The sequence below is a fragment of the Myotis myotis genome, unplaced genomic scaffold (assembly GCF_014108235.1).
Source record: "Myotis myotis isolate mMyoMyo1 unplaced genomic scaffold, mMyoMyo1.p scaffold_m19_p_1, whole genome shotgun sequence".
Lineage (NCBI taxonomy): Eukaryota > Metazoa > Chordata > Mammalia > Chiroptera > Vespertilionidae > Myotis > Myotis myotis.
In genome coordinates, this window is record NW_023416313.1 from 202001527 (window position 1) to 202024424 (window position 22898).

Here is a 22898-nt window from a genome sequence, read left to right on the forward strand (position 1 = left end):
TGCTCATGAGATGGGTGCTATTATTAGCTGTTGCTGCGCCTGAGAGAGGCACTGAGAAATGGCGAAGGTAGAACACATCTGCAAATCCCCACTGGGCAGCTTTCCCCTGAGTGCCAGCCCCTGAGTGCCAGCCCGAGTGTCAGCAGGAGGCTGAGGGCTTTGTGCAGGTAGCAGCCTCTCTTGCTGTGACAAGCCCCTTGCTTTCTTCTTCCCAGCTGGGGCCTGGTTCCCTCACTGTCTGTCACTTGCATGGCCTCAATCAATAATCCTGCCTTAGGCCTCAGTAAATAGCACACGAGAAGGCTGGGGGGCTCCTCCTCCAGACCCTGAATAGAAAACGGAAGAGGTCTGGCTGTCCATCTAGATTCCCATTTGTCTGACAGACCTCCGTGGCTGCTTCATGGGGATTTGGATGCTGAGCTCTTGCTCAAAATACTCCATTTCAGGCCAATAACTCGGAGCTTTGCCCTAGAATGAAGGGCTGGGCAAGGCCTGTCCTCTCAGAATGGCCAACACGTACACAGACACACGTGTGCCTTGTTCCTAAAATGGCCAATCAAGTCAATGAGGCCTATTTAACCTCTTTCTCCCATCGCATCATGGAAAGACTGTTTGGAGTTGGGAGGAGGAGGAGGAGGAATCAGGGAGGGAAAGTTTAAAAATGAGACAAGGGCCTGGATGTCTCCGCCTGCATCTCCTGCCCCATGACCACACCTTCAGTAGAGAGTTGGTGAATATTAGTACTGAGAGGGACCTGAGAGATTTTCTGTCCCATAGTGTGTGTGCTCACATTTTGGTTACTGAGCTATAATTTACATCCAATAGAATTCACCCCTTTTTAGATGTAGTTATGACTTTTGCCCAACTTATATCAAAAATCAAGATAGAGAGTAATTCTATCATCCTGAAGTTCCCAGGTGCCCCTATATGGTTAATCCCCTCTCCCCACCCCTGGTCCCAGACAGCTACTGATCTGTTTCATGACCCTATCTTTCTACTTTTTTCAAAAATTGAATAAAAGGAATCATACAGTATGTGGCCTTTTGAGTCTGGCCTCTCTCACTTAGCACAGTGCACGTGTCCTTGACTGTGTCAGCAGTTCATTCCTCAATGTTTTGTTGTTATACATGAAGTAACTGAGGCCCGGGGGGAGGGGAGGAGGCAGAGAAGAGGTGGAGGAGCAGGGCCTGAGTCCACGTCCCCACGACCACTCACCCTTCAGGCCCATTGGCCACAACTTCTTTCATAAAAAGCCATTTTACCCCCCAAAGTCCATGAACCCCTGTATGAGAAAGCACATGATCACAGAATTGGCACACTGAGGAGAAAAAAAAAAAAAAACCTGATTATTCATCCTACAGGAGCTACTTCTGGGAAACTAAGGGGAGCAATTGTGCATATCAGAGCAAGGCATTATTTATTCAGTTAGCAAGTAGTGCTTCGTAGACCCTACCAATAACTCTGGAGCTCTCTCATGCTTTCTCCAAATAGATTAGCATGGAATAATGAAGCATTAAAAGCTACCTGGAAGCAAAGTGCTGGAACAGACCCAGGGACAGAGGGATCTAGGGTACAGCGGTGCAGCCATGAAAACCAGGCCAACTGAAGAGATAATTTGGGGATTTTCTCCATTAGAGATCTCAAAATTCAGAGGTTGCAAATACTGGAGTTTCTTAAAAATTATTATAAACTCATAAGTTTAAATATATTTAGTAGATTTCAATCCATTACATTTATTATCCTTATTTATGTCCAAAGTGTCCCATTTGGGGCCAAGAAAAGCCTATACATGATGGCTCCTGAGTCTTTTAGACATGACCTTGGCAGTCTTTGATAGCTCCATTGCTACCTGGTATGGCACAATAATGCAGAATCATCCTGTACACTTCCTGTCTCAGACCTAAGTTACAAGTGAGTGAAAGTGTAATGAATGCTTTGCAATAAAATCGGGGGTTCTCTGACAGACTTTGCAATGACAATTGAGTGTCCCATGCCTCCAAACTATTCAAATTGAAAATTCCTTTAACAATCAACTAGCCTAGAGCCTTCATTCCACAGAATAAGTAAGAGGCCCACAGATATTAACTGATTTACATAAGGTTACACAGGGCTACGGCAGTGCAAGGGTTGAAGACTAGGTCACCTGAATCCTGATCTTTTGTGATTCCCACAGCTCTACCTCTCCTTAATGTGTCCTCAACCCATCTAATCAAGTTTTTCCACTCAGCCACACCCCAGCCTTTGCTGTGTGCTGAAAGGTGGACAAAGAAAATGGAAAAATCCCAATTTCAAAACTTACCAAAAAGCTACAATAATTGGGATAGTATAAGAATAGATCGATGGAATAAATCTGAGAGCATAAAAATAAATCCATACATTTATGGCCAATTGATTTTCAGCAAGAAAACCAATACAATTCAGGAGGAAAGAACTGTCTTTACAACAAATGTTGCTGGAAACTAAGTGAAATTGAAGTTAAAGAGTGAAGTTGGACCCCTACCTCACACCATATACAAAAATTAACTCAAAATGTATCAAAGATATTAATATTGGAAAATTCTTAGAAGAAAATATATAGGTAAATCTTCATGACCTTGGATTTCAAGGGGGGGAGTAATCCTAGGTGATTCTGATACACAGTCAGATGGGAACCACTGGACTGGAGCTTCCTATGTGTGTTTTTTTTCAGCCTGAGAATTACATGGGAAGAGAGTTTGAATGAAGTCAGAAAAAGTCCTATCTACTACTTTTCCAACTAAAATGCTCACCTCTGTTCTCCACAGAGCAGAGGTCCACGCACTGTGGTCTGGATGGGCCCAGAACTTCCTAAACCAACCCCCCTTCTCTCTGCTGGCTCTCTGCTTGCCACCCACACAAAGCAACCTGGAAGGTAGGTTCTTCATTTAGGGGTTAAGGATAATTATGAACACATGTGCACACACATGCACTCACACACATGCACATGACTATGAGCTGATCTATTGAGCAGTTATATGCTTCTGTTCATGCAAAACTTCGCCAAGAGTGAACTCGCTGAGCCTGAAGATGAATGCATCAAGTCAGAAACAAAGGGAGAGCATTGGGATCAACCCAAAAGATAAATTACAAATAGAATCAATGGCTCTTCCTCTCACTCTGCTGTGGAGGCCTGTTATCAGCTGTCAGGACATGCCCAGTGGCTGGCAACAGCCCCACACACAAACACACACGCAGATCCACAGGGTCCCTCCCTGGTCAGGCATGAATCAGAGGTGACCTTGACACTTCTCACTCCTAAGCCTTTAGTTAAGGCTTATGACTTCCTTCAGGATTCTGAGCTTTGGGCAGAAAAAAATGGAACTTTCCCTTTGGCTCTTGCACATGGTACCAGCTGGCAAGCCCACAGAGCTTCTGCCAGTTCATTCACACAATGTTCTGTGCCAGTCCCTGCTGCCCCTCCCGCCCCCTCCACAGCCCAGCCTCATGTGACAGAATAGGAATGACCACCCAGCAACTGGCCCACAGTTGAAGGAGGAACTGGCAGAAGGCAGTTGTTATACATAAAGAAACTGAGGCCCAGGGGGACAGCAGAGAAGAGGTAGAGGAACAGGGCCTAAAGTCCAGATCCCCAAGACCAACCACCCCGCCCCCCCCCCCACACACCCCCCACCCAACCCGCCCGAAAGAAGATTGGTGGGAGTGAGCTAGGACTGATAAATGACCCAGGGGCATGTCTGAGGGAAGGCACATCCTGGGAAGTTTAAGTCTATAAAAGCTTATGGAGACTGGCCATGTGGCAGGTGTTGTACCAGCTGCTGAACTTACAGAGTAAACGTGCTTCTTGTCCTCAAAGATGACACCTTCCAGCAGAAGATACAGACATGTAATCAAGGAGACACAAGGCAGAGGGCACAGGTACAGATAAAATGCACATAGCAAGGGCCAACTACCTCTCCCTCAGAGGAAATGAGGAAGGAGTGACTCAATGAACGTGGAGGAACATGAAAGGAAGAGGTGAGTGTTGGGTGATTGAGAGGATTCAAATGAGGGTATGGGATGGTGTGGGATCAGTAGACCTAAGACCCATTAAAAGGGTGTGAAGACAGGGCTGGCAGGCTAGGAGCAGGTTTTCTGGGAATAAAGGCAGTGAAGAAGGTGAAATGATGAGAGGTGGTGTTCAGAAAGGTCATTTCAGAGTTTATTATTTCAGATGTTGAAGCATCCAGGGTGAGGCCATGGGAGTAGCTGAACTAGAGAGGAGCCGGCAGGTCAGAGTGGAGGGAGTAAGGGTCATCCCAGGGAAGGCGAGGTCTCTTGCAATGACAATAGGATGTGGAGTGGAGGAACAGCCCAGGAGTCGGTGACTAGAGTCCATGTCTCAGGGGAATAGGGAGACGTGACCTGGAGCTCCATAGAGGGCATTGAGGATGAGCAGAGGGTGGACTAATCAACTGGTGATGTTCCTTCAGAAGGACAAGGCTCCGGGATAGAGTTCACAGGTGGGTGCCTGAAAGCAGCGGTGAGAGGGAAGGGAAGGGCGTGTCTGTCTCCGAGGGATAAACCTTTCTCTCCCCACTGCACCCCCCCCGCTTCGCCCCCCAGCTCCATCACTCCAGGAAATAAAGCCAGCCCCTTTGGAAGCTGGTGCCGTGTGTGGTGCTCAGCGCAGAGCAGACCCTGGACTAGATGACCCCTCTTTGGCTCCTCTATGAAAATGCGTCCTAGGACGGCTCTAGGCTCTCCATCCCAACCTTCAAGGGCCATCTGGTGGGACTGCCTCTCAGGGGAACAGTCTGATGACAATATCCCTTTGATTTTTCAGTCACACCCCTCCATAGGGTTCAAGGTAAAGTGCCTCCTACAACCGTGGTCAGCCTTCGAGAACATGGTTGAGAACGATTCTCCTTTGTTTACAGTCCCCTGTCACCTTTGGCTCCCCTTTCCACACAAGGGTTCCAGGGTTTGTTTGGTTTTTTCCTATTAGGGCATTCTCTCCAGTCCTATAGGACCAGCACAGCTATGTCTGCTTGGCCAGGTGGGCACCTGTACACGTGGGCCCACCTCACCAGGAGCTCCCCAAACAAGATCATGCTGGACTCCCAAAAAGTGCCTGCAGGGCCTTCATGGAATCACATTGTCCTGGAACTGCAACAGAAACAAAATAAAGGATGCTGCTGTAGAGCACAAGGACCCAGGCCTCCAATGCAATAACTAGCGCAGCAGCAGACAGATGAGGACACATCTGTAACTTCAGAAGATGTTTGCTTGAATCATAAACCCTTTTGTCTGTTTTAATGATTCAGAAGAGAACCGTTTGCAAAAATGTCATCAACATAGTACAGTTTTGTGAGACGCTGCTGTCCTTGGAGCCAGGCTGTGATCCATGATGAGGGGGATTTGGAGAGTTGGAATCTGGTTCTTCTCTTCTTCATTGTCAGTCTGGCTCTCTCAGCATGATGGGCCCCACTGCCCTGTTCCAGGCCCTCGGCTGCCCACGATGCCTTGGAAACAATCGGTGATTTTTGGAGGAGATCTGATATCAAGCAGGTTTCATGGGTAATATTAATTTACACCGAATTCTAAATCTGGGCCCCAGTTTGAAAGTCAAAGGCTCTAGGATGCCTGTGCCTTTCAGGTGGAAAGAAATCCACGGGCTTTGTGGCAGCACTGACTTCTGTTCGGAGAGCGAGTCCCTTGTATTTCTGGAACCGCTGGAGCGATCTGAAGGGTGAGGCTGCTGGTGGAGGCCTCCAGGCTCACAAGGCTGAACCCTCTTTTTGTTTATTGAAGCCGTCTTCATGCCTAACTGCCCTGAAGTTCCCAAGAGGGGGCTGTCAGTAACGAGGAAGCCATACACTCTCTCTAACCGACACCATCAATAATTTTCTCTTGCCCAGAATTCTATGTTCATATCCACGTGAAATTCATATCTACATGAAAACGTTCTGAGCAAATACATTGGAAGATTGCAATGTCATATGCTAAAGGTGGTCTATGGTGCCTAAATTTGGAACATTTGAGCAAAATCTCTAGACAACAGAGTTTTTTTGTTTACACATGGCCAGGATTCTCCATTCCTGCAGCACTCACCTGTCCTCGGCACTTACCTCTGGCCTCCATCTCCCACCCCGCCTACCTTCGCAGTTGGCTCCTTTAAACCCTTTACTTGGAAAAGCACATGCACTTAGCGCAGCTCTGTTTCTTCGCACGGCAGGGCAATAGCTGAGATGTCACCAGGAAACATCAAGATGAATATAAATTATCTCACTCATATGTGGGATATAATGATCAACATAATTTGATGAACAAGAATAGATCCAGCCCTAACTGGTTTGGCCCAGTGGTTAGGGCATCGGCCTACAGACTGAAAGGTCCCAGGTTCGATTCTGGTCAAGCGCATGTACCTTGGTTGTGAGCACATCCCCAGTAGGGGGTGTGTAGGAGGCAGCTGATCGATGTTTCTCTCTCTCATTGATGTTTCTAACTCTCTATCCTTCTCCCTTTCTCGCTGTAAAAAGTCAATAAAATATGTTTTAAAAAAAGAAAAAGAATAGATCCAGAGACAAATTGTAGGGTGGTGGTGGTCAGGGGGCGGAGTGGTTAGAGAGCGACCAAAGGACTTATATGCATGCATATTAGCATATCCAATGGACACAGGCACTGGGGCGGTGGGGGCTTGCCCAGGGTGGGAATGGCTGGGGGGGGGGGGATTGGGGAAAAAGAAGACAAATGTAAAACTTTAGACAATAATAAAATTAATTAATTAATTAATTAATTTAATTAAAAAAAATAAGATGAGTCTAAATTGAAGAAACCTGGGGCAGGTAATAAAATGCACTCAGAGAGAAGTGTCTTCACACCTCACACCTGCCTGACCGGACACCACAGCTCCAGCTACACATGCCATGGGAAGCACCGCCTACCACACAGGCTGAAAGGGGACTTGGGGTTTCCTGGTGTCCTTGGAAGGAGCCCAGCGCTGCCCCCAAAGAAGAAAGTCACTTCTTCATGTCACTGAGCTGCTATTTCCAGATCTGAGGGACATAGAAGAAGCTCAGATTAGTGACGCTCTAACCTGGGTTATTAGCCCCAGTAACAGATAGACATTGTTTCAAGGCCCGAGTCACATCTCGCTTTAAATACAGGAAGAAGTCAAAGTGTGTCACCTTCACGTGAGGCACTGAGGCTGGATGAGTGGCCTGGGAATTGGCACAAGACAAAATCTCTTCTCTCCTCTTCACCTGCCCGGCCCCTGCGGCAATGGCCGAATTCCCTTACACCTGGATTCTGACTCACGGCTTGTCTACTTCTCTCCTCAGCCCAGAACACAAATAGCCAATCTACCTGCTCTGACCATTAGAACTTAATTCCCCTCATCTGAAAGACCCTCGTGTTACTAATTTGGAAAGGAAATGGTCTTTGAATTTTTCTTTGGCTTGAGAGGAGTTTATTATGTGTTGGGACACATCCACATCCTCCTCCTCCTCCCTAATGACACACCTCCCTAGATGGGCCCCTACTCCCCACTCCTAATGCCTCAGGTCAACCTCTAATCTTACTCCCCCAGCCTCCATGCCCCGCCTGCCATCAAATCCTGTCTATTCTGCTTTGCCCCATTCTTACTGCCTCTGCCTCAGCTGAGGTCCAGAACTTGACCTTGACTGTATGCCATAACACTCTTGTCTTGGGTCAAAAGCCTCCAGCACTACCAAAATATATCCATTTTCTGCTTTAAACATCTCAATGGCTCCCTGCTGCCATCGGCACTCACTTCAATTTCACAAATGTGTATTGTGCATTCATGACACATTAGGCTAAAGCCAATGACACAGAGGCAACGGAGGCAGAGTCTGCCCCTGAAAGCGTTTGCAGGAGCTGCCAGCGGGCTAGGCACACAATGAACATGGCTTCATGTGGAAAGCGCGACAGTGCAAGGAACCACAGAGCATTTTACAATCCCTTTGTAACGCTGGGGCCAGAGGCTGGAAGGCACTACAGGAGGCTGGTGACATTTGAGCTGAGGCTTAAGGGTGAGTAGGCCTTTGTCAAATGGACACCGATGAAAGGGATGTTGAGGGATCTTTCAGGAAAAGGGAATGACTTGGACAAAGGCAGAGAATTGTCGAAGCTCCTGAGTGGTTCAGGGCCTCTGAATGGGAAACCATTGTCCCAGGCCATCACTGTCACTTGCCACACGTCCCAGAAGAGCAGCAAAATGAGGTCAGAGTGCTACACCAGGTGGGAAATCAGTCATCCAAATAACAAACCCAACTCAGAATGCAGCCCCTTCCCACACACCTACTAAAGGGCTATGGAAGGGCAGGAAGAAGAGGAAACATTCAACCCTGATACCCAGAGGCACCGAAGAGAAGTCTGTGGACCAGTCTTCACTGGCATCTCTCTTGGGAAGAGGCATTTTCACAGTCTAGCATAACGATACCCAGTGACAATGAACAGCCCCACTGATGTCCCAGAGACCCATCCCTCAGAATGTTGGCTGCTCAGCTCTAACTAAGTGCTACAGTCAAGGCCATTGTGCCTGACCACAAAGTACTCACAATCTCGGTGAGCATGTGAGACTCTTGCAGAGTGATGAGTGAGCATGGCAGCATATAATGAAGTGCCCAACTGAGGGTCATAGCAGGAACTGAGCTCCTCAGATAGTGTAAGCCTGATCAATGTGGGCTGGAGTCACCAGGAATGGGTTCAAGGAGTACGCAGGTGAGGTGTGAGCTGAACTGCTACGGTTGGCGGGATTGGGGCAGTAAGAAACAGGGACTGCCTGGCCAGGGAGGCTCAGTGATTGAGTGTTAACCTATGAATCACAAGGTCATGGTTCAATTCCAGGTCAGGGCACATGCCGGGGTTGCAGGCTTGATCCCCAGTAGCGGGTGTGCAGGAGGCAGCTGATCCATGATTCTTTCTCATCATTGATGTTTCTACCTTTCCCTCTCTCTCCCTTCTTCTCTCTGAAATCAAGAAAGAAAGAGAGAGGAAGGAAGGAAGGAAGGAAGGAAGGAAGGAAGGAAGGAAGGAAGGAAGGAAGGAAGGAAGGAAGAAAGGGAGGGAGAGAGGAAGGGAGGGAGGGAGGGAGGGAGGGAGGGAGGGAGGGAGGGAGGGAGGGAGGAAGGGAGGGAAGGGGAACAAAGAACAATGTGAGGGAACACTATCAGTCAAGGCAAGGACACCTGGCCCCTTAGTATTGGAAAACGTCTTGGTGCTCATCCATGAAAATTCTTAGCCACCACAAAACCCCTCCTGAAGCACCCTGACCATCCAGGCTCTTAACTGGGTGCTGTCAGGGCCAGAGAAAAGAATTGAGTGGAAGGCTGGTGTAACAGACACAAATCCCTCTCCGTGCTGCCTTTCCTGACAGCGACCCCTTTCTCTAAAAAGCCAGTGTCCTAAATATTAAAACATCTTTCCTTGAGGCTCAGGGGACAACCCTTCCCCCTGACCCTATATCTCAGCAAAAATGTCATCCCCACCCAGGGCGACAGATTTGCCCTGCAGAGCAGAGCCATCAGCCTCCATCCTCGGCATCCATATTCATGGGAAGTGTTCACGCTCTGACCTGTAGCCTGTGTGGGATGTCAGCCTGGGAGCCCGAGCTGATGGTCCCCAGAAGTGCACTTCAGGAATTAGCCCACGGCCATCTGCCTCTCCTCCAAGTAACTCGGGCCCTGGGAGGAATAAACAGCTGTTGTCATTGCAGTCCCAGAGAAGCATGAAATCGGGCACGGAGGAAGGGCGGCACCTTTCAGAGACAAGGCTGCTGCTGAGAGTGTTTGAAGGTTATTAGTGTGGCTATAATCAGGCCATTGGCCCAATGCAGGTGGAGAATGAAGTGGCTTTGAATTGCTTTCCAGAGAAAGCAGAGCCAGTGTTGGTACAATCTATGCATATGATCTCTTCCAAGTAGTTCTTCAGCTTCCTACATGATCAAGGAGCTAGGACTTGGGTCACCAGCTAACCACAGTCAGAACTTTCCACTGCCCTGGCCCTCATTAGGCAGCAGGGCCTGCCAGCCAAAGCCCTGCCCACTGCCTCCTCCACCTGCCCTCTATGAGCAAGAACGAGCCATGAGCCCCCTTCTCATACTCCCCGCCAGGATCCAGAGCCTCAGTTGGCTCATAAACACTTCTTTTCAGTTCATAGGCAGGTGGCCTCATTATGCATCCCAGTGTGGGTAGTGTCCAGTGCCCATTGCCCAGGGTGGCCATCCTGTCCCCCTCAGACTTCCCAAGGGGACTCGACAGCAATCTGATTTCTAGGGACAGATGAGAGAGGAGTCTTCAGAGTCCCCTGTAGACAAGACTTCCTGCCCAGGCCCTTCTGAGCCACTTGGCTGACCCAGGCCTTCTCCTTCAGAGGCTGCAGAAAGAGAAAGGAATATTTCCACTGGCTACTCCTTGGGGTTCCCTGTCTTTGTTCATGGCACCCCCATCCAGTTGTTTCCCTAAGACTAAAGTTTGGGTCTTATCCTTTCGCTCGACCTGTTTTACATCCAATTAATTACAAATCCTAATACTTATATCCCTCCAGTCCAATCACCCTCCTTCCCCTTCCCCCCAGCTGTTTCCAGCTCCCACCAACACAGCCTGCCTGGGCCCTCTGCATGCAATTCTGTCCCTCTCCAATCCAGTTTCCACACTGCAGCCAGAATCATCCCCCAGGAATTTCAGATCTGATTCTCTGATGCCTCTGTTCAATCCTTCCATAGCTCTCAGTGTCCTTGGGAAGGTGTCCAAACTCCTCACATGACCCTTTGCACCTCCAGGAGTCTATACTGTGCCGCACTGAAACTGCTAACACATCCCAACAGGTCTGCTTATCTCACTAGCAGACTTTGCACATGCTGCTGCCTCTGACCGGAATGTTTTCCCTTCTCTCCCTACTCGATTAAATCCTATTCCTTCTTAGAGCTTGGCTCGGACTCTCTCTCCAGGAGCCATTTCTAATCCCCTCCCCCCCCCACCCCCCTACCCCGCCCAAAGTTTGGGATAAGGGCCTCTTGTTATGTACTTGCTGCACTGATTATTCATACATCTTCCTCCCCCACCGGTCTATGGGATCCTTCAGGGCAAGGCTGAGGTTGTAGTCCATTTGGTATCCAGTATGCCTATTACAGCACAGAACACTGGAAAAGCATTTTCCAGCGTCAAATGGTTGAATTCACGAAAGAACAAATAAAATAATGGACAAGGTTGCAAATCACCCAATGACCCAATGGGGCAGTAGCTTAGGGTGAGTGTAATTGGGGATAAGATAGCAGAATCATACATGCAAATCACACATGCAGAACTGAAAAATGTTTTCAAATAAGGTACCTTCAGCTCCACCCTAGTTTCCTCTACACTTAACTGATGCGTTCCCCCTAGACCTACCCAATCAAATGTGTCCAGTCCTGGTTCTGTGAGTCTTATCACTGACCTAAGTAACAGAGTTTGGGATGTAGCCTGACTCGTGTTGGATTAATTACTTGGCTATGATGCAAGGACTAGGAGCGTATTCATAGCCTTCTAGTCTCCCTTCCATGGGAACTTTGATGTGCTAGGATGCACTTTTCAAACCTGGGTTGGGTAATATAACCTTTGACACACTTGTCCACTCCCTTCAGGGTGGTCTGTTGGGAGTGAGGCAAGAACACAATCTTCTGAGCTGCTGTTTGCTGGTTCCATGAACAAGCGAAGGGAAGCCAACTGAATTACAACCTGACTCACAACGTGGAAACCACTCCGTCTGGCTCAGCCTTCTTCTCAGGTCAGTTTTTCCATCAGTCCTCCTTGGTACCTCCAGGTCTCCCCGTGTCTCTCTCACAAGTTGGCAGATATATTCGATGAAATGCTGGCAAACTGACATACAGATGGTCACCCATATGGTGCCAGTTTGGATCTGACTTCTAGAGAAAATTCTGGAAGCCCACTCAGCTATGAAGGACACCCACTGGCTTCCTGCACTAAGATCCAAAGCTGACTGCTCAAGGGGACACAGGTGGGAAGCAGGTGTTTCACATAAATGGACCACCCTCTGCTAATCATCACCAATCAAACCAGTGGTGCAGAAGAAAACAAAATGAGAAAGGATTATCATCCAAGAGATGAAATGAACTAGTGGCCAAGGAGACAGGGATGAGTCTAGATTCCCATAACATAAGTGGCCATATTTTAGGCAGGCTTTGCCTTAGAGCATGCCAGAAACGTGGAGACAGAGTATGTGAGGACTTCAGATTTCATCCTAGTTGAGGCAAATCTGAGGATGTTCAATCTAATAAGGGGCCACAGCAGCCAAAGAATAGATTCATTCAGCCAGTTGTTTAATGTTTATTGAACACCTACCAAATTCCAGGCATTTATTGAACACCTACCATGTGCCAGGCACTATTCTGGATACTGGGAACAGAATGGTGAACAATTCCCATAAACACCCTCCTTTTTAGAGACTTACATCCCAGTTGGAGGAAGACAGAGAGACAAATAAGAAAACGTCAGATAGTAATAAGCACATACAGAAAAGTAAAGTAGGGTAAAAAGTATAGAGAAGAACTGGGTGGTTGTGAGATTGGGTGACTAAGGGAGTCCTCTCTGAAAAGCTGACATTTGAAGCTACAATCTGAATGACAAAGAGGAACCAGATAACCACACAGGCATCCAGGAAATAGCTAGAACAAAGCCCCAAGGTGATACAGACTGATGCTCAAAGACAGTGGAAGAGTAGTATCCTGATAATGGGTGACTCTACAGAGAGTAAAACTTGAACCAAGAGTGAAGGGTTCTGGAAATTGATATAGTCATGAGTTGAAAGCATCACCCCTACAGCCAAGAGAGTCTGGAGAAGGCAGGAGTTGACAGTAGTCAGCTCAACAATATTTCCTATTGGGATGCTCAGAATTCTAAGAGGGATTCACACCAGGCATAAGCTTGGCATTGCATCATGAAGACAGGGAGAGAAGCCAGGTCTTGAGGAATTGGGTCAAGGCTAAAAATGAAGTGGGAAAATATAGGACAGGTTGAAGCTGAGTTATCTCTGGAGGATGGGTTTGAACCAAGCCTGAGGTTAGATTCTAGGTATGCAAGAATGAAGACCAAAATAACCCAGTAGATCAGGAACTCAGAATGAAGCCAGGAGCTAGATGTGAAGCCAAAGATGAAGAAACTCAAGGATCATGGCATTTCCATTTCCAAGACATTTGGTATATGCTTCCTGTCAGGATAGGGACCAATTCAAGACTTAAACTAACCCCAGAACACTAATGACTCCCAGATCTACACTTGGAATCTACACATTTCTCTTGAAATTTCATCTCAACTCTCAAAAAGTCTCAGGAAGTTTAAGCTTACCTTTTCCAAAGTTGAACTCATGATCTCCCTCCTTTTTCTATATTCCACACATCGGTGACTGATGACACCATCTCCACTGCTCACAAGCCAGGAGGCTGGATGCCATCCATTGCAGGTTTGGGTTTCCCATGAAGCAGCATCTTAGGTAAAGATTAGCAAAAGAAGGTGCATTGAAAAGTGCTCTTAGAATCCCCACCTGTGGAAGGGAAGGGAGGAAAGCAGGATCAGAAAAAAAAGAGAAAATTGAGCTGCAATAGAGTCTCAACCAAGGGTTTAGCCAACCCTTCAAGATGCTCTGAAGCTGGGGTGGCCCTCAGAGTTGTCTGCAGGTGGGGCAAGGGATCTGAGATGTATCTGTTATACCCTAATGTTGACCAGTCATTGGATGTGGGCTATCCAGGAAGAGGCAGTGTGACCTTGGACAAGATATCTGTCTTCAGCCAAAGGCAATTCTTCTAGCAGCTGGAGGAGTAAGCCCTTGAGTCCTGAGGGGGTCAGGGTGGCACATCACAGCTCTACTTCTCTCTTCTGCCTCATCCCATCATCCCATGAGAGATGAGATGTGGCCTGAGGGTCAATCTTGTATCCATCCCTCCCACCCCATCCTCTTTTCTCCTTCCACCTCAACACCAGTTCAAGTCTCAAAATTTCTCACCTAGGCTAGGATTCTTCTTTTTTTTTTTTTTTTTTTTTGGTGGTGGTATTTTTTAAAAAATTTTTTTTTATTGATTTCAAAGAGGAAGGGAGAGGGAGAGAGAGATAGAAATATCAATGATGAGAGAATAACTGATCGGCTGCCTCCTGCACGCCCCCCATGTGCCCTGACCTCTTGGTTCATAGGTTGATGCTCAACCATTGAGACATACCAGCTGAGCTAGGCTAGGTTTTCAACCTGCTCTTCCTGGCCCTCTCCAGGCAATACTCCACATGGCTGCCTCCTGGCTTTCTTATTTTTCTAAGACACAAATCTGAGCTTATTACTCTACTATTTAAAACTCATCAGCAGCTATCTTCAGAATAAAACCTGAATTCTCTTCAGGGTGAAATCTGAATTCAGATCACAGAATTCCACATCCTTCATGAACAGACCCCTGTTGAGGCCTCATCTCTCCCCACCCCCACCCCTAGATCCTTTCTACATGACTTAGTGTTTTCTATGTGTTTCTTCAGACATGTGGCTCTTCAGCTAAGAAGGCCTTTCCAGCTCTACTCTCTGAACTTTAGGATTCATTGCAGGGCTCTCTCTATCTGAAACAATACACTCAACACAACCCATCCCCACTCCATCCCCTGCCCCAGGTCATCTTGATCTTCCTTCTATCCCAGTACTCACAGCTCTCTCATAATGACCTAATGTCACACCCCCCTTCCCTACGACACAGCAACATCCTTAAGAATAGAAACTATATCATATTCTTCTTAATATCCCCAAATACTATCACAGTGCATGGCACACCATAGACATTCAATAAATAATTGATGACTGAATCAATTACTCAACTAATGAGAATAACTTAGCAATCTTATCTGACCATTTAATACCAAAACAAGAGACCCTAAGGAGCTCATCTACCAGTAGGGATATACTAGCCACAAGGAATGGAGAGAGTGAATCCTCAGGCTAGGGCAACAGCTCCTGGAGAGTTAGAACCATGTGCAGCCATGACAGCCCTTTATCCCTGAATATGGTTTCAACATAAGCTGGGGGTCAGCAATGCTTATGTGTTGCTGGTAAGCAGTGGCTCACCTTCTAAACCTTTCTCACATGCCTTCCTGCACTGGAGAGACTAAGAACTGAAAGCCACATCAATTTCCAGACCCAAGTGACCTGCTTTTCACCCAGCAGATGCACCCGTCAGGCAGCCGGAGCGTGGAAGTGAGTAATGTGAGGTGGCGGCCGTGTGCTGCGAGATCAGAACTGGTGACGGGTGTTTGAAGCTTGGGAGAAGGTACAGTGGGAGTTCTACTGCTGGCCCTGGCTGCAGAGATAATGTAGTGGGTCCAGGTGGGACCAGAAGCGGGTTTCTGCTCCTACTATCATTGGGCATTTCTCCTGGTGGTTTCCTGACTCTTCGGTAAAACTGACCCCCAACTTTGTAATAAATATCTTTACCCTTAAACTATCAGCTGGACAATACACACATTTACAAGGAGGCCTGCAGATTCTCCTTGGAAAGGGTTCATTCCGGGGGAGCAGCAGGCAGATGCGATGAACTTAACCCAGCAGCAAAGCCTCTGACAGAAGATAATCCTGTCCTTCGGATGTTCAGCCCACTAAGACCCTTATATGAATCCCACTGAGAACAGGAGAACGATCAGCAAAAGTAGAAAGAACTGTCAACTAACACAGCATAAAACACTGGGCACAACCAGCCCTCGTGGCCACCCTCCAACAGAGGAGAGAGAGGGATTCCACCCCACTCTGCTTCAAACCATCCTGCAGCGTTGGCATAAAGGCTCTAACTAGAGGGGGACATCATCAGCACAAGGAGATGGCAGTGCCCGGTCAGATGCCCAGTGGGAGGCCCTAGGATATGAGGAGCCTCAAGCTGAACAAGTGGCTGCCCCTTGCAGGAGAGGCCTTGTTTGTGAATTCAGGTACAACCCTCTTTGGAGACTCCCAGGAATATTGGGGCGGGGTCCAGGCTAGGGTGCAGATGTGAGACACTACCTAAGGACCCTGCTAATGTTGGGGGAACTCTTATCTGTGAGCCCCTGTGAGTTCCCAGAGATACTTGGGGCAGACTTGTTTGTGGGCTGATGTATAGGACTCCCTAGGGACACCCATAAATGTCAAGGGGGCTGTCACTGGTGAGCACAGGTGGGACATGCTCTAGGGACTCCCAGAAAGACCTGGAAGGGATTCTCATGTGTGAGCTCATGGGAGACATTCTTGGGGACTTCCTCTTCCACATGGGGGAACTTATTGTGGAGGGTTATGAGGCGCTCCTGGGCTCAAAACATTGGGGGAGCATTCTCTAGGACAGTGATGGCGAACCTTCTGAGCTCGGCGTGTCAGCATTTTGAAAAACCCTAACTTAATTCTGGTGCCGTGTCACCTATAGAAATTTTTTGATATTTTCAACCATAGTAAAACAAAGACTTACATTTTTTATATTTATTTTATATATTTAAATGCCATTTAACAAAGAAAAATCAACCAAAAAAATGAGTTCGCGTGTCACCTCTGAGACGCGTGTCAGATTCGCCATCACTGGTCTAGGATCAGTTTGAAGCGATATCCAGTGAAATTTGAGCATCACAACCACCTGGCCTTCTTTTCACCCACCGGCCTGGGCATTCTTACATTCATTTCACTCAGAAATGCCCCTCTTTCCCTCTCCTGAGGCAAACTTATTGGTTACGGCTGGCAATTCTTTTGCTGAGGTTGCTACCAAAACTTGCCGGCCTGGGAGCCACTGTGACCCTGTCTGATGACCCTACACAACACTGCTGTGCTCCATTAGGCAACAAGGTTACAATTTAACCAGCAGAAGGCCAGCTTTTGTCCCTGCTTTTTGGGGACCCCCTGCAGGGTTGCCCCCTAGCTATTTACAGAAGGAAATGGAAGCTTTCACAAACTGGTTGGCCTGGGTCAAGATGGGGTCCTGGGCACCCCATCAATCCAGCGTCCCGCTCTCTGCTCAGCTGCCAGCACATTTCTCCCCTCCCCTGACTCCAATGCCCAGCACTTCTAGCCGCTGCACCTTCTTTGCAGAGTTGGGAAACGTGCCTCAGAAACCCATTTGCAAACAAAAAAAATGTAAATAATTCACAGAGGAGGAAAAATAAATGACTACTAAACGCTTGGAAAGAGGTCCAATCACACTAGTAATTTCAGAAATGCAGCTTAAAAACAACTATCGTTTCCACCCATTAAATTAGCCAACTTCTTTTCAAGCAAGAATATCTGAAGCTGGCAATGATGGTGTAACATGGGGTTTTCACCTGCTAGCGGTGCCATTTAAACTGGTGCAAAGTTTGGGGGAAGCAATTTGGCAGCATGAACCAAAAGTCCTAATATGTTCTAACTTTCGACCTGGCAGCTTTGCTTCTAGGAATCTCTCCTGAGGAGCAAACCTGGAGAGGCATTGCACCGTTATTAGAGCAATCCCAAAACAAAAGTGCAAACATAACTGTCCAACAATGGGAAAAAAAACTATTAAAGTAAATAACAATACCTGTGTATGGCAGAATATTAACAAGCATTAAATATCATGTTGTCAAACAAAATAATTACATGAGGAAAATGTTTACAATGCAACATAAAGTGGGGAGACACAGGGTTCAAAAACACATAGGGACGCTCTCACAAAAGACCTGACTCCAAAACATAAAATAAGCATAGACCTAGAAAAGAAAATAACCCAATTAAAGAGTGAGCAAAAGATTTGAAGACACTCACAAAAGAAGATAATGTCAAATCAATAAGCACATGAAAAGATGTTCAGCATCAGTAGTCACCATAGAAATGCAAAATACGCCAGTGAGGTGACACTACACACTCACTAAAATGTCTAAAATTAAAAAGAGGGGTGATACTAAGTTTTGTAAAGATGTGGAGGAACTGGAACTCTCATTTGCTGCCGGTGGGTGTTTCAAATAGTTCAACTCCGGCGAAGAGTTTGGCAGGTTCTCATAGTTGCACAGTCTCACTGATAATCCAGCAATCCCACTCCTTGAATATGAAGGCTCACCATCTCCTCATCAAAACTGGCAACACCCATAGGTGAATAGGTGCTCACCAACAGGTGAATAGATAAATACACTCTGCCACCTACATATAACGGACTATTACTCAGCAATAAAAAGAACACAGCATTGATTATATAGCAACTTGGAAGAATCTCACAAACATTACACCAAGGAAAGGAAGCCAGACACAAAAGATACATACTGTATCTTCCATTTATGTTAAATCCTAGAACAGGCAAAAGTAGCAGTCACTCGGGGTGGGCGAGGAGGGGTAGGGAAGGATTGTGAGGGAAGGGAAACAAAGAGACATTTTGGAGACGGGAATGGTCTGTGTCTTGACTGTGATGCATTTGTTAAGACTCAGTGAACTATACACTTAAAAGTGGTGCCTCTTGTTTAATTATATCTCAATAAAGCTTTTTGTTTAAAAAACTGTATATGGAGACGTTCAGTCAGAGATGGCACATTACTTGCATGCATCTTTCTCTAAGACCCCATAAATGTCAAGGGGGCTGTCGCCTGTGAGCACAGGTGGGACATGCCCTGGGGATAAAAAAGAAAAAAGAAAGCAAGTATGGGATCCAATTAAAAATAATAATAAAAAGTGGGCAAATTGGAAACCTGCTGGAGGAGTGGTAACTGGTAACGGGCCCAGCTGGGGGATGGGTCACTCAACCTAGAGCACAGTCAGTGGGTGACGTGGCCAAAGAAATAATGCCTGGGACTCAGAAATGCCAGTGTGAAGAAGGTGGGAGGAGTGGCTGCAGAGGAATTAATTGGTTATCTGTAGGTGGAACAGTCTGTTCCCTACTCTACCATGCTGTGCCGAGAAATCAATCAAGAACCCCTACACCACCCAAACAAAACACACAGATATAGACACACAGATATAAAAGACCCAGGCAAAATTATAGGAACTGTCTAAGAAAGTAAACCAAAGTACAAAAGAAAGAAAAGAAAAGGAAATCAAGGCTCAATCCAGAAATTCCATATCCAGATATTAGGAATGTACAAGCACTCAAAAAAAATGACCTCCATCACACCAAGTTTTGGGATGTTACTTGACGTCCTGCACCCAAACATAAACCTAGATCAAGGACAGCACAAAATGCACGAAAAAGGGGAGCCGAGGCAGGGAAAGACTGAGAGGAGGTGTCAGCAGGCTGTGCGGCAGGCTCCAGGGCAGTTGGTCTGGCCGGGAGCAGGACAGAGGCCCCTGGAGGAGAGCCCCGAGGAAACAGCAGCACACACTGGCTGGGTACCTGCTTGGATGACAGCAGGGTGGAATAAAGAATTTGATGAAGACAAAACAGAACATGAAGACCTGGGCAAAGCAGAGCTGTTCAGGTAGCACACCGGCCCTTGGAGCACTTCTTGGCTCTGCAATGAACCGTAGTGACATAACCACAATGACAAAAACACGGTTTACTGATTCTTAATTTTCCACATGAACCTGCGGGAAAGGTAGAAAACAATTGTTGCTGTGGAACACCATGTAAATGTTCACATCAAAAAAGCCAAAGTACTAGAGACAGAAGTTGCTCTATGGAGTATGGGGAGGAAAGCTGAAAAGGTGGTGGGGTGTGTCGATATCCTCCCTATGAAAAATGAAGGGTCGAAATAACCATACAGAGTCAATAGAACAAGAATACAAAGATATGTTTGTTGCTTACAGTAAAGAGTAACCAATAGAGAAATTATCACCATGGAGGCGACAGGGATAGACAAGCCATATCATGAGAGCAGGAAGTCTAGTGGATGATGTCTAACATTGAGGAGCAGGAAATAGTGGTACACCCGAATCAAGTGGAGATACAGACTGACATAATCACCAGAAGAAAATACCAGAAGGGCCCAGCCAGCATGGCTCAGTGGTTGAGTGTTGACCTATGAACCAAGGTCATGGTTTGATTCCTGGTCAGGGCACAAGCCTGGGTTGTGGGCTCAATCCCTAGTGGGGGGTCATGCAGGAGGCAGCTGATCAATGATTCTCTCTCATCATTGATGTTTCTGTCTCTCTCTCCCTCACCTTTCCTCTCTGAAACCAATTATATATATAATAAAAGGGTAATATGCTAATTAGACCAGATGTCCTTCCAGATGTCATTCCAGACATCCTTCCTGACAAAGCTATGGCCAGAGGGAAGCCAGCCTGGGACCCGGGTTCCTGCCAGCAGCTGGAGGGAAGCCTGGATCCCAGGTGCCAGAGGGAAGCTGGTGCTGGCAGCCCCGGGGAAGGAAGGCCTACTTTTGCACGAATTTCCGTGCATCAGGCCTCTAGTGTGTGTGTGTGTGTGTGTGTGTGTGTGTGTGTGTGTGTGTGTGTCTACACTAATAAAAGACAAAGATGCTAATTGACCATACCTTCACTACGCCCCAAGCCACGCCCACCAGCCAATCAGAGCGACTATATGCAAATTAACCCAACCAAGATGGTGACCAGCAGCCACCGAGCTGGAGCAAGCAGGAGGCTTGGTTGCCCGGGCAATGGAGGAAGCCAAGCTTCCCACCTGCCCTGAGCTGGCTGTGGCCTCTGCTCATGGCAACAAAGTTTCAATTATAGAAGACAAATAAATCCCAGATACCTGCTTCCAGCCAGCCTCCCCTGGGAGCTTGGGTGGCTGGGGGCTGTGGCCAGCCTGCAAACAGCCATCAGCCCCTTACCCAGGATGGCCACACCCTCATGGGGTGAGGGTCCCCGCTGGGGTCTTGGCCAGCCTGCAAACAGCCATCAGCCCCTCACCCAGGATGGCCACACCCTCATGGGGTGAGGGTCCCCGCTGGGGGGCTTGGCCAGCCTGAAAATTGCCATCAGCCACTCACCCAGACTGGTCAGGCACCCCAGCAGGACCCCCCTACCCTGAAGGGGGTGTGGCCAGCCTGAAAACAGCCCTCAGCCCCTCACCCAGGCTGGCCAGGCACCCCATTGGGGACCCCCACACTGAAGGTGCTGTGGCCAGCCTGCAAACAGCCATCAGCCCCTCACCCAGGCTGGCCAGGCACTCCTATATAATAAAAGGGTAATATGCAATTTGACCTTAACAGCAGAACAACTGGGAATGACTGGTCACTATGACACACACTGACCACCAGGGGGCAGATGCTCAATGCAGGAGCTGCCCCTGGTGGTCAGTGCGCTCCCACAGGGGGAGCTCTGCTCAGCCACAAGCCAGGCTGATGGCTGCCAGTACAGCGGTGGTAGTGGGAGCCTCTCCCGCCTCCTCAGCAGCACTAAGGATGTCCGACTGCAGCTTAGGCCTGCTCCCCGCTGGAAAGTGGACATCCCCCAAGCGCTCCCGGACTGCCAGAGGGATGTCTGACTGCCAGCTTAGGCCCAGTCCCCCAGGGAGCGGGCCTAAGCCAGCAGGTGGTCATCCCCTGAGGGGTCCCAGACTGAGAGAGGGCACAGGCAAATTTTTGTGCACTGGGCCTCTAGTGTGTGTGTGTGTGTGTGTGTGTGTATATATATATATATATATATATATATATATATATATATATATGAAAAGAAAACACCAGAAAGGCTAATAGTAGCTGCCTCTGAGGATCGGGACTGGGGATACAAGGGTGTTGACAACAGCACTACTTTGCACCCTATGAACTCTACACACCACTTTTATGTAAACATGTGCACGTATTATTTCACTAAACTCTTTAAATAAAATCATTTAAAAGAACATGGTATATGGTTGCCAGTATTGTAAAACATATACAAATAAACTCATAGAAAAAAGACTTGAAGGAAATATGGTAGCTACGTCTGGGTGAAAGTTATATGATACCATGTAGTCTCTTTAAACTCTTTCATTTTTCCACAATGAGCATCCATTACTTTTATAAAGAGGGAAAAAAATGTTATATAAAGAATAATGTTTAGGAGCAAATTTTAAATTATAGTGGGAATGAGGCAAAGGAAACAAAATTGAATATACAAATGAATCCAATGATTTAAAACAATTTGCATAAAAGTAGAGAGATTTTAGAAAATATTAATAGTAACTATGTTGGTGGTGAAATTATGGGTGATTTTTTTTTCATCTTATCTTTCCTTTTTCCCCCACTATATTTTTTCACAATGAGCATATTAAAGTAGTTTGGGCTGGAGAACTAAATTTGATCTCTCCATTGGCTTTAGACCAGAATAATAATGTAATGCCTGTGTGTGGTGCTGACACCTAAAATGCCCTCCGTGAACACGGGTGGCATTAACAGACCTAAATGTAAATGAGGTGACTGCTTCTAATGGAGCCTTCAGTCACTCTCTCCGCATTCTGTGCCCGCTGTGCCCTGTGTCCTGCCAAGGCTGCGCGGGTGCTGCAAGTGCAGGGTGCCAGCAGACCTGTTGTGTGGCAGATCAGTTTGCAGAAGAGGATAAACACCCACATAGGAATACAGATGGAAAACGTGCCCGGGGCTACAGCAAAGGAAGCATGGAGCCTGAAGACATGGGTATCCCATCCGGGCCAGGCCCTCCTGCTCTTCCTCCCACCTCCTCAGTGCCAGCCTTCCCCTTCTGCCACCTACATCCAACAGAGGCCCTGGGCAGCCAGTTCCCCTCTCCCTCCCCAGCCACAGGAAGTGAGAATCCTCCAAATGCCTGAGGCAAGGATGAATAGCAGCAAATACCTGGGATCTTTACCATCCAACCACATCTGACTCCAGGTGAGCTAGGTAATAAGTCTTCCCCCGGGGAAGCGAAAAGCCAGTAGGGAGACAAATGAAGAATACCTGCGCTTCTCTGGCAAGGCTCTCCAAGGGAAGGCTGAGAGGTTGTCCCTGTGTTTTCTGGCCAAGTCCATTCCCCAGGACTTTCTGATGATCCCAGCCAAATGTGCTGGCTCCCAAGAGACTGTCAACAATATGAAATGTCTGGCATGGCTTTTG